This window comes from Schistocerca americana, chromosome X, assembly GCF_021461395.2.
Source record: "Schistocerca americana isolate TAMUIC-IGC-003095 chromosome X, iqSchAmer2.1, whole genome shotgun sequence".
Classification (NCBI taxonomy): Eukaryota; Metazoa; Arthropoda; class Insecta; order Orthoptera; family Acrididae; genus Schistocerca; species Schistocerca americana.
In genome coordinates this window covers 637,685,829-637,697,521 of record NC_060130.1, presented here as the reverse complement: position 1 = coordinate 637,697,521, position 11,693 = coordinate 637,685,829, and positions in this window count along the sequence as shown.

Genomic DNA, 11,693 nt, shown 5'->3' with positions numbered 1-11,693 from the left:
AAAACTACCGTGGTCTATGCTCAGTTACTGTACTCTATGGCAACCTGCACGAGGTTTGCAACTCTACCCGTATCAGAATACAGCGGTTACCTCCATTTTCTAGAAGTGGACTTGCATTTGGAACTATGTTCGATCGTGTGTTATTGTTTATGACGATTCTGGCTTCCTGTGTCGTTAAGTTTTCTTTACGGATAGATTCCTTCATCTTTCGGCCGTGCATCGGTATACGCAATCCCCTAAAAAGCTTATCCGCGTTACTTCTAACTAATACATCCAAAAACGTAGGCAGTCATTCATTTCCTGTTCCACTGTAAATCTGTACTGTAAGCCCTACAATACCGATCTGTATGTGCAAGCGTCTAGCTGCCACCATCCTTCGCAAACTATGAGCGTACTTAAGACTTTACTACAAAGGGTCCATGTAATGTCCCAAGCTGACAGCCTACGCGGTGAATTGGTGCACTTGCAAGACATATTGAGGAAAAATGGTCACACAAAACTTCAGATTAAGGGAGCTCTGCAAGAGAAAACGCCAGATAAAAAAAGATCAATAAGAAAGAGCTGTAAAGAATACACTCTTTCTAAAATAATGATAACTGTTTCTTCAAAAACTTCCCGAATAACGAAGCATAAAGTTTGTGTAACCTTCCACCCACCGGCCAAGACGGTAGCTCTTACAGGATCTGTCAAAGATGATCTGTTTTTACGAAAGGCACGAATATGCAGGGGTTTTAAAAATATAGAAATACCAAGAGAAATCCATGATTCAACATAAGTGCAGATGGTAGCCAAGCCTGCAGGCTGCGCTGCTGTGTTTCATGACGAGCGGCACCTGTAGAAAGCCCTCAGTAGGTTCCAGGTGTCACTCGTGGTCACGACAGTGTTGCTCGTTGTGCAGAGTGCATTATGTCGGAGGTAAGTGAATTCAAACATGGAAAAATTGTTGGTGCTCGAATGGTAGGTGCTTCTGCAACCAAGGGAACCAAAGAATTTGGCGCTGCGAGAGGCACCGTGCCCAAGGTGTATACCGCATACCGGGAAAGCGGAAGATACCATCCGCTAATTCACAATGCAGATGAAAGTGTGTGTTGAGTGATAGTGACAGACGATCATTGTAGAGGATTGTGAGGAAAAATAAGCGAATGGCAGCTGGAAAATTCACTGCAGAACTGAATGATGCGTTCGCGAACCGTGTCAGCACCAAAAGAACTTGAAGGAAGCTTCATAAGCTGGAAATAACAGGGAGAGCTGAAGTTCCAAAACTACTCTTGTGTTGTTTTTGTAATGTATGTTATACCTTGTATGTGTTTGTGCTTTACACTGCAATTCTTATTACAAATTACTGTATTGTTCTCCACACCATGTTTTTTTTTGTATTTTGTATTTATTGTTGTGTGTATGCAAACAGTGTGCCTGAAGTCCACATAAACTGAAGCAGATACCACCACTATCATTGTGAATGGACCATCAGTTCAGGGAACATTTTGTAAAGGTTATTCTTGCTGCAGGGAGACAGAATGAATCGGAGGTTGTAATTAGATTCTGAAAGCTCACAAAGAGATTGTTAACTTAAATAGTATCATGTGTGAGTGAGTTCAGGTTAGTTTAATGATTAAAATTGTTGTAACATCTTGGGCATTTAATTGCGGAGCACTCCAACTCTGATTGTAAAGAATAAATTGCTCCATATTTGGCTCACATGCCTGGGCCATATTTAGAGAGTGAATGTCTGTGTGAATCGGTGTTTGGAAGGGGCTCCCTGGGTATGGATGTGTGATGTGAGTGTTCGTGTTCCATATTAAGAAGGTGAAGTTGGCTACATCATAAATAATCCTCCCTCTATGAGCTGCATTTTTCAGTTGCAGTGATTTTCTCTATAGAGTGCAGCATGTGCAGCCAGTTTGCGAGATTGTTCTTGGGCGATTGACTCACTACCTTGCTCCTAAGTGAGCCAACCACTTACCAATTACAATCTAAAATGGCGTAGGGGCTATGAGAGGTGGCATGAGCCCCCTCTCATATTTCTATCTTACGATTTTCCTCTCTAATTGCATGCAGTGAAAAGTCGCTATTCCTTTACACGCGGACTTCCCACGCAGCGTCTCTCGTCACCCGGGTGGTCCGGTGACAGGCGGGCTCCGCTGATCTGGAAAGGGTTAAGCCGACGGGTGTGAGGAAGCCGAGTGAATGCTTTGCAGACGCCGACATTGTCAAAAGACACGCCCGGAGGGGTCTGAAGTAGTGGCTGGGCTAGAGGTTCCGTTACTTCGCAGAATCTTAGCGAAAACACTTTCTGGCGGGCTACCAGCGAGGCGTGGGAATGACATGTGTACCCAGGCAGTTGTGGCGGGAAAATTCCCGCGCTTTCTGCAAAATAGTAACTGTGATTGGCTTGCTCAGGGCATAGCTCCGTGACGTAGCAAAATCAGCGCAGAAATTGGCGCCAAGGATCTCCATTGGTGGAATGGTAGTGCTCCGGCAATGGAGTGGAATTTTCCGCCGGTTTTCGATCGCTGATTGGAACGTTTAACCACGGCCACTGTCGTGGGGGCGGGAATGTTGTGTGTTCGGCCTGTACGGGTGCTCTAGGTAGTCGGCTCTCGTCTTTCGGTCGAGGACGTCGAAGCAACCAGCCATCGCCTCCGGTACGCCAGATCGTGTTCTGGCAGTTAAGAAGACAGTTTGGTAATGTATGTCCGTAGCACCGGCAGATAGGGAATTTCCTAGGTGATAATCAGAGCTCAGCAGAGTGCGCCTGTTCGTCTTTTTCTAACTTTGTTCTGTCTTGAGTAGCAGCAATTAATGTTGGGTTAGCTGTGTGTCTCTCTTAAGATTTGAGTGGCAAGGAATTGGCTCCACATACCACTTCGTCATAAACCTCACAATCTAGTTAGCGAGAAGGTCTGCTCAATCGAAACGAGGGTTTCCGTCTCAGTAAATAATGGGAACCACCTATGTCACGTTTGTGCTCTCAGAGGAATTATTTTTCTGAGCCATCACAACCTAGCATCCCATTCATTTTAATAATCAATCACATAATTCACAGCGTTTGTTTGAGTATCCAATTTGAGCCAATTTGATGTATTATAAATGTTTCATGTGTTTTTGTTTATTATTTTGTGTTTAGTCTTAATAAATCATATTGTTATTTTGGACAGAACTTTCATTCTGTTAATCGGTAGAGCAACCCATCATTTCTCACTACGTTAATGAAACCTTCCTTTATTTAACTTATTTATCAAATTAAATTATTGCAGGTGCCAAACTCTTTTCTACTCCACTTGCAGGGTTGATTACAGTCAGTTCGCATATATTTTTTAATCCATGTGCAACAGCAAAAGTCGGAGTTAGAATAGGGGGGGCTTAGAGCATCATTTACATATGTAGATTCTAGAATAATTTAGTGTTAAATACACTGCTTGCCCCGGCACATCGCATAAAATGGCGACCCTTAGCCTCGGATCTTTCCTGTGAATCGCTGATAAGCAAGTATTATTAATAGTAGGGACACTAAGAATTTTTTTTGCTTATTTTTTTATTGATTAATACCCAAGTTTTTTTTCTGGTAGTTCCGCGTGTAGTTTTAAGTAGCGGCGCATGATTAAGTTTTTGTTTTCAGTGTATATATTCTTTTGTTCATTGTTTTTGAGTTCCTTTGATGGTGTGTCCGTATCACATCACACTTTATCGGGTTTGTGTGCGGTTTCTGTACCACAACAAATCGTGCGTATAATTACAGCGTTGGAGAGGCGTTGTTGAAATTTTATGTCTATGTGTAAAAATATATGGAGTAGATTAATTTTATTGTGCATATTAGATAAATTTGTTTTTCATGAATGATAACGAGAAGTAAGGCACGACTATTATCGAGCGAAGCTAAAACAAAAGAGGATAGCATAATGGATAAGGGGCAGTTTACTGACGGGAATAGGTTCGGAGATGAGATGGGCACATTTTTAGCAGGACAGGACGCCAGGGTCATTGATGAGGCAGGTGATCTGGACGCGATCTCAGTGCAGCGTTGCGGCCGTGATTATGATACTGAAGTTGAGGATGAAACAGAGACAGGCACACAGGTCGAGACGGTAGCAGAAGTTTATAATCAAACGAACGAGAGCAGACAGGGGCTAGCTCGGCCACGTCAGAGCTCTAGCGCCCAGGTGTCCAGAGTTACATCTCCCAAGTTTGAAGAGGATCAAAAAGATGACGTAAACCCAATGCTGAGCTTCCTACGATCAATGAAAGAAGAAGCTGACGAACAGCGTAAGAGGGAGAAGGAAGAAGAGGAGAAACAACGTAAGAAGGAGAAGGAAGAAGCGGACGAACAGCGTAAGAAGGACACTGAGGCAATAATTTCGCATATAGGGGAAATTCGTGGGGAATTACTAACAATAAAGAAAGAATGTGGAGAAGTAAAACAAATGTCAATGGCTGCACAAAAAGTAGCAGGCCTGGCCAAAACGGCAGCAATAGGGGCAATGAAAGTCGCGGAAGCAACTTCTAAACTCGCAGGGCGCTTGCGACGTACAACACAATCCCACTCAAAATCCCGATCATTCTTAAAAACTCAAGGTAATATCGCGGTTGCGAACACCACGAAACGAATGGAAGAAGTAGAGAGTCGGATAGCAAAACTAGAGCAAAATGGGCACACGAGCACTGCGCGTTCGGATACCAATGATGGAATACACAGAATTGTGTCTCCGAGGGAAAGCCCGCCGTGCTCTAGCCCAATGACCGAGTACGGAACTAACAATGCACGCGCAGAAACAGCGAGTAATAGCTCCAATAATTATAGCCTACTTAGGAGAGTGAATTCTGAGTGCCACTTCCACTGTGATACAGAGGTAGCACATCACAGTTATCAGCAAGATAGAACAGGACACTCAGCAGACGTGCAAATATAGGAAGCGAGTGACAACACCAGTGCGAGGATCAGACAGGATTTTGATCACAATCACTTCCTGTCGATACTAAAATTCCAGAAGTTCAAAGAAAATGGAGGGTCGATGCATCCGAAGAGCTGGGTGATGCAGTTTACAAATTCATTACCGGCATCATGGCCAACCCAGGCAAAATTAGAATTCATGTGTGGACGCATCGAAGGTCAAGCCGCGGAAAAGATGCGGGGTGTGGCAGTGACGTGTCGGACTTATCAGGAATTTGTTGGTGCATTCCTGCGGACCTACTGGTCAAAGGAAACGCAAGACAGGATTAAAGAGAAAATAATATTTTGTCCTGAACTGGAAGTGTCCGGGCATAGGAGCGCAACCAAATTTCTTGATGATTTACTCAAGAAGAATCAATTTTTAGATAGTCCATATAGCAACGGAGAAATCATTAAATTTTGCTTTTCCAAATTGCCAGTTAGGTACCAACAGACACTTGTCGGGAAGTGTGGATCTGACATAGAAGCATTCAAGAGTCTATTGCGCGAACTCGAAGTAGTCTTTGATAAACAAGACGCAAAGGACAGGAAGAAGGGGCAAAGTAACAAATACCACGGGCCAGGAAGGGGAGACGACAACAGATCGCATAATCGCACTGGTCGGTTAGGAAACCAGGGTTACGGAAGTCAAGGTTACGCTATTCAAGGTTATGGAAACCAAAGACACGGAAACCAGAACGTCAGGGAGCAGGGTCAATCTAGACAAGGTTCAAATGGTTCAAATGGCTCTGAGCACTATGGGACTTAACATCGGTGGTCATCAGTCCCCTAGAACTTAGAACTACTTAAACCTAACTAACCTAAGGACATCACACACATCCATGCCCAAGGCAGGATTCGAACCTGCGACCGTAGCAGTCGCGCGGTTCCGGACTGAGCGCCTAGAACCGCGAGACCACCGCGGCCGGCCTCTAGACAAGGAATCTGGGATAGGAGGAATAACGAACGGCAAAGCGACCGTAATTGGAGAGAGCGAAACCAAGGACAACAGTGGAACCAGGAGATTGAAACTAGACCCGCAAATCCTAATGCACGTCAGAGGAGGGGGAGCTTAACAAGGGATTGACGCCAGACCAGAACGAACACAGGCCGCCGGAATTTCGCACGTAATCTCGGACCTGGCCAACTACGGATGATACATTACGAAGATTTATCAGAAATCCTGCTCGAGGAACATAAAGCAACTCCTCGACAAGATCGGCAGCCTCTTATCACAGTAGCAATAGCTGAAAAGAGTATGAATGCGATAATAGATAGTGGAAGCTACATAACAGCAATATCTGAGGCAGCATACAAGAGGTGCTCTCAGGAGATGGACTGGCCTGTCCTATCGGTTAAGAAAACCAAAATAAAAGGGGCATTAGCGGGTAAATGTACGGAGGTCACCCAACAAACAAGACTGGAATTCTACTGCCAAGGACACAAAATAGAGTCTAACTTCTGGAGCGTGCCAAATCTGGCGTTCGACATGATAATAGGAACGGACTTCCTAAATGAACATGAAGCGATAGTTGATCTAGGACGAGGTGAAGTGGTTTTGAGGAAAGGGAATTCCGTCCACATTAAGTTCGACGACCAGCTGATCCCAGCTCAACTACCGTCTAACTGTGTACGGATAAACTATGCGTGTCTGAAAGACAGAAAGGAAGAACAGGTCGACGTTGCGGGTAGGGGAGAGGACACGGATGAGAATGAAGTCGGAATAATGGGAGAAATAAAGGAGAAAATAGGAGAAAAAGTGGAAGCAATAAAGAATATAAGATGCGACCACCGCAAAGAACTTCATAAATTACTAGTAGAACATGCGGAGGTCTTCCTTCCCAAGACAGTATCAATAAAGAACTTCCAATATGAATTTCGTGTACGTCCGCACAACCAGTTTAGTGTGCCACCCTATCCAATCCCCTTGGCATATCGACAGAAATTAGCAGCTGAAATTACGCGAATGCTGAGTGAAGGAATAATAGAACCTACGGCTTCAGCCTATAATGACCCGTTAAGAGTAGTCGAGAAGGCAGATGGTAGTATTCGTTTAGTCTTGGACTCGCGACAAATTAATACCATAATAGAACCCGAAACAGACAGACCGGAACGATTAGAGGAACTCTTACAAAACTTCCATGGAATATCAATCTTCTCATCAGTTGATCTAAAATCGAGTTTCTGGCAGACCGAGCTCCATCCAAATTGCAGACAGTACACAGCCTTTTTAGCATTTGGAAGATGTTACCGGTTTCGTCGTCTACCATTTGGTTTGAACGTTTCATCTGCCGCAATCATTCGGGGGCTGGACGGCATACTAAGCGATAATTTGAAACGTCATGTCACCAGCTATGTGGACGATTTGCTGATCGCGGAGAAATCTTGGGGAGAGCACAATGCGGTCCTAGGTGAACTCCTTGCGACATTCAAGGAATACGGAGTGACTATCAATATCGAAAAATCGAATTTTGGGACGTCCTCTGTCAAATTTCTAGGACATATCATCACGGGTGAGGGCATTGCGCCAAATCCCGAAAAGATCGAAGCGATTGAAATGTTTCCCATTCCTACGACAAAGAAGCAGTTAAGGGGGTTCTTGGGGATCATAAATTTTTACAACCGCTTTATACGTGTCAAAACTCAGAGCAGTCCTAGGTTGCATCAACTTACAGGAAAGAAGATTCCTTGGGAATGGGATGAGGCGGCCGAATCCGAATGGAAAGCATTAAAATTCGCATTATTACAAGCACCCATCCTATCACACCCTAATTTAGCAGAAGAGCTTTGCATAGTAACGGACAGTTCATACTCAGGTCTGGGTGTCATGGTGTTCCAAGACTATGTACACGAAGGAAACAGGGTGTGAAGACAATTGCGTTTGGTAGCAGAGTACTAGCCAAGAGTGAGAGGAATTACTCAGTAACCGAGTTAGAGGCGCTGGCTATTGTACGGGCGTTGAAAAATTCAGATACCTTCTGTTTGGTCGCAAGACGAGGGTCTACACAGACCACAAGGCACTCGAGTTCTTGATGACTGCAAAGCTTAATCACAGGCCGCTCATTAGGTGGGCATCATATCTGCAGCAGTACAACTTTTCGATAGAATATATCCCCGGCAGTCAGAACATTATTGCAGACGCCTTATCACGGTCACCGATCGGATTTGAGCACAACATTGAAGAAGATCTGGAGGAAAATCACTACTGCCTTTTCTATATGCAGAAAGTGGCCTTTGAAAATTTTATTACCTGTAGTATGCAGGACATCAAGAAGGAGCAAGACAAGGACCCTGCCCTAGTGTTATTGAAACAGAAATGGATAGACAGAAGACACGCCACCATCAGGCAGTTCTACCTCTTGCGGAAAGGCATAATTTTCCACCGAAATTATGCAAATGACGCTGAATGGGGGGTATGTATCCCTGAACACCTAATAAACAAGGTTATATGGCATACTCACCTCAGCTATGGACACTTCGGACCACGCAAGTGCAATCTCAAGCTAAGGACCATGTGTTACTTTCTAAACATGGAGCGTCGAATTCGGAGGGTACTGTCGGTGTGTAAAGACTGCCAAAAGGCTAAGCACACCACTGTGAGCATGCAGGCACCATTATACCCAATCGTATCGACCAAATTAAGACAATTAGCAGCAACAGATTTGATGGGACCTTTGCCAAGAACAAGAAGAGGATATACTTACGTATTAGTGTTTGTTGAACTAACGTCCAAATACGTTACCTTTACGCCACTGAAGAGGGCGACAGGACGAACTGTATCACGAGCCCTAATCCAGGATTTCCTACCACATGTTGGTCATGTGAGTAGAATTATTTCTGATAACGGGCCACAGTTTAAGTCAAAAACATGGAACGAGACGTTGCGTCGATGTAAAATTGATCCCATTTTTGTATCTTCACACCATCCGAGCTCGAATGCTGCAGAACGGGTTGTTAAAGAACTCGGAAACTTGTGCCGCTTGTACTGTAACAAACAGCACACGACATGGGACGTTTTCCTTAAAGACTCCCAGGAGGTGATCAATGAGGCACCCCATGGGATAACAAAATTGGCACCCATTACAGTACTGAAAAACCGGATTCCTAAGGACTTGATAACCGAGGTCGTAAACTTCCCACCAAGGGCGCGAACGCAGCACCAAGCCATAGTGGATTTGGCTCTCAAGAGGATACGGGCTGCAGCAGAGGTCAGGAAGAAACGTGCCGACAGGGGAGCTCGTCTACGACACTTCCAAATTGGACAAAAGGTGCTCGTTAAGTCTTTCCGACTTTCGAACAAACAAAAAATGAAATGCCAAAAATTCTATTCTGTTTACAACGGCCCGTACTGTATAAGGAGAGCAGCTCACCACAATGCTTATGAATTGGAGACGCTGAAAGGAAAGAAGTCCATAGGACTCCACCACATCTCTCACATAAAGGAGTTCGTGGAATAGTAGTAGTGTAAGTGGTGTACATAGTAGAATGGGCAAATACATGAACGTTGCTATAGTAGTAGTGTAAGTGGTGTACATAGTAGAATAGGCAAATATATGAACCTTTCTTCGGGGAACAATGATCGTTGCATTAATAGATTAAGATTGTTAAAGTATTAACACGCTGCGTTTTCTCGCATAAGAATTTACTGCTGTTAACTTTTTTTGTCTATGTTCGGGATCTCCTCTGTCGTTGCGATAAGAGGCACTACCTTTCCATGAGCAATGTTTTTGTCCTTTCCTATCTGGTGTCCATGTTAAGGGATAAAGATGAGTGACGAGATGTCGCACAAACGGGCGCATACAAGAACGTGCTCTTAGAAGCGTTCTGAGAAGTCGTGATACGCTCCTTAGCGGCCACAACCAGTTCGTGAGACGTTCATACCAATGCTTGCAGGCACGCGTCAGTGCACTGCAAGATTGTGGTATATTGCGTGATTTCGAGGATGAATATGGGCAGTATAGTTTTTTGCAGAGCTGCGCCAGCATCGTTGTCTTGCAAGTCGGGGTGAACCTGTGAGCGTTTGACTCCAATGGTGCCCTAGACGAGAGAAATGGGGGCATAAAGCCTACCATGCCAATGTGCTGGTTGGGGGATTTAGCGTGCTGCTCGTGACTGTCACAGATGAATAACCAGGGACTTATACTTGGATATTCGTGACATACCGTGTAGCTGGCGTGTGGTGGGCGACGGAATCCTCAACAGGAACCAGTCCTGGCTTGGTCATATTACATTGCCTCTGGAAAGGTGTGCTTTGATGGCGAATACTGCATAACATAGAAGAAGAAGTTGCAACTATAAATTTATTGTCTTGTATAGCCATGGCTAACCCAGTCTCTGGAGTTTCAGTGAGGCGTAGTGAGAACTCGGAGGCCATGTCGTACGGCGCGCACTTCACTGTCGTCAATAGCGGCGAGCAGCGAGACATCTCAGCGTAACAGGAATTATGTAAGAGTGTTGTATAAGGAAAAAAAAATAATAATAGAGAGAGTACCATATACTAGGATAGATTAAACTTTAGGATTTTACAGTAACTAGATCCTTAATATTGTGGCGGTTTTCTACCACACGTGTTTGGCGCGCGCCTGTTGAGATGCTATTTTTCAGGTCACCAAACCACAGACCCGAGATGGAGGGACGACGGGCGAGCGAAAGTAGCATAGTTGCATGTTCTTTATAGCACAGTAAAACTTAGACCTGCATAACAACATAATTTAATTAGAAGACATAGAATGTAGATCGTTGGCAAATGGTAGTTAATTCTTGAGCATGTCTACTGTCGATCTATATAATTAATAGTAATATTAGTGCGGGCCCGCACATTTAGCTGTTCATCCAGTGTACCATCACACACCATGTACAGTAGTGAGACCGGTCTCTACACAAAGATCAAGATAAATTATTTCCATGTCTAAATTTGATACACCAAGATTTTGTTAAAATTTATTATAACATAGAAGGTCATGGGAAAAAGTTAGGCATAAGATTTTTGTCAGAACTGTGCAGATGACGGGTATCGTGGCAATGCAGAGGCCAGCCAGCGCAAAAACAAGAGGTCTTCGGCTACCTGCACGAAGGCGAGCGTCCGGTCCTGCAAGCTGACAGTCACCGGGCCGTATACCTGCGGGATTAGGCGGTATCCTTGCCGGGCCACAAGCGAAAGTGAGGCTGGCCGTTGACACTGACATGCGACCCACACGCGACAGCCTGCTAGCTCTCCGGACGCGGCAGCCGTTTGGAGGGATTCCCTGCGGCAGACCACGTTGTCGTGAGTACACGAAGAAGATCACATATCGTGTCAGAACCTGCGCCTCATGTGCCTCAGGACAGAAAGGGACGCTATATACTCACCTGTTTGGGTTTTTACAACTCACTAGCATTGGCCGATCTGCATACACAAAGCAGTATCGTGCCACACTAACAAATGAATGGTCTCATTTCTAACTTCTCCTCTCTATTAGAGAGCAGTTTTAGCAATCGTCGCTCCTAGTTCGATCCTGTATGGATGACCTCACACACTTGTGGAGTCACTCCACATGCCATCATCCCTCGTCGAACTGCAATATTGGGAAACGTAAAGTACTGTCCAGCGAGAGAAGAGACCTAGACTAGTGATGTATCGCAAAAAGTAGACCACATAGACAATTAATCGACGTGAGGAGAGCCTATCACTGTGTCTTCCTACCGTACTGCCGTGATAATATGCGTGGGTCTTGGTGCAATCTCAACAGAGTACTGCAGATGCTCCAGCACATCCTATTGCCGTTGC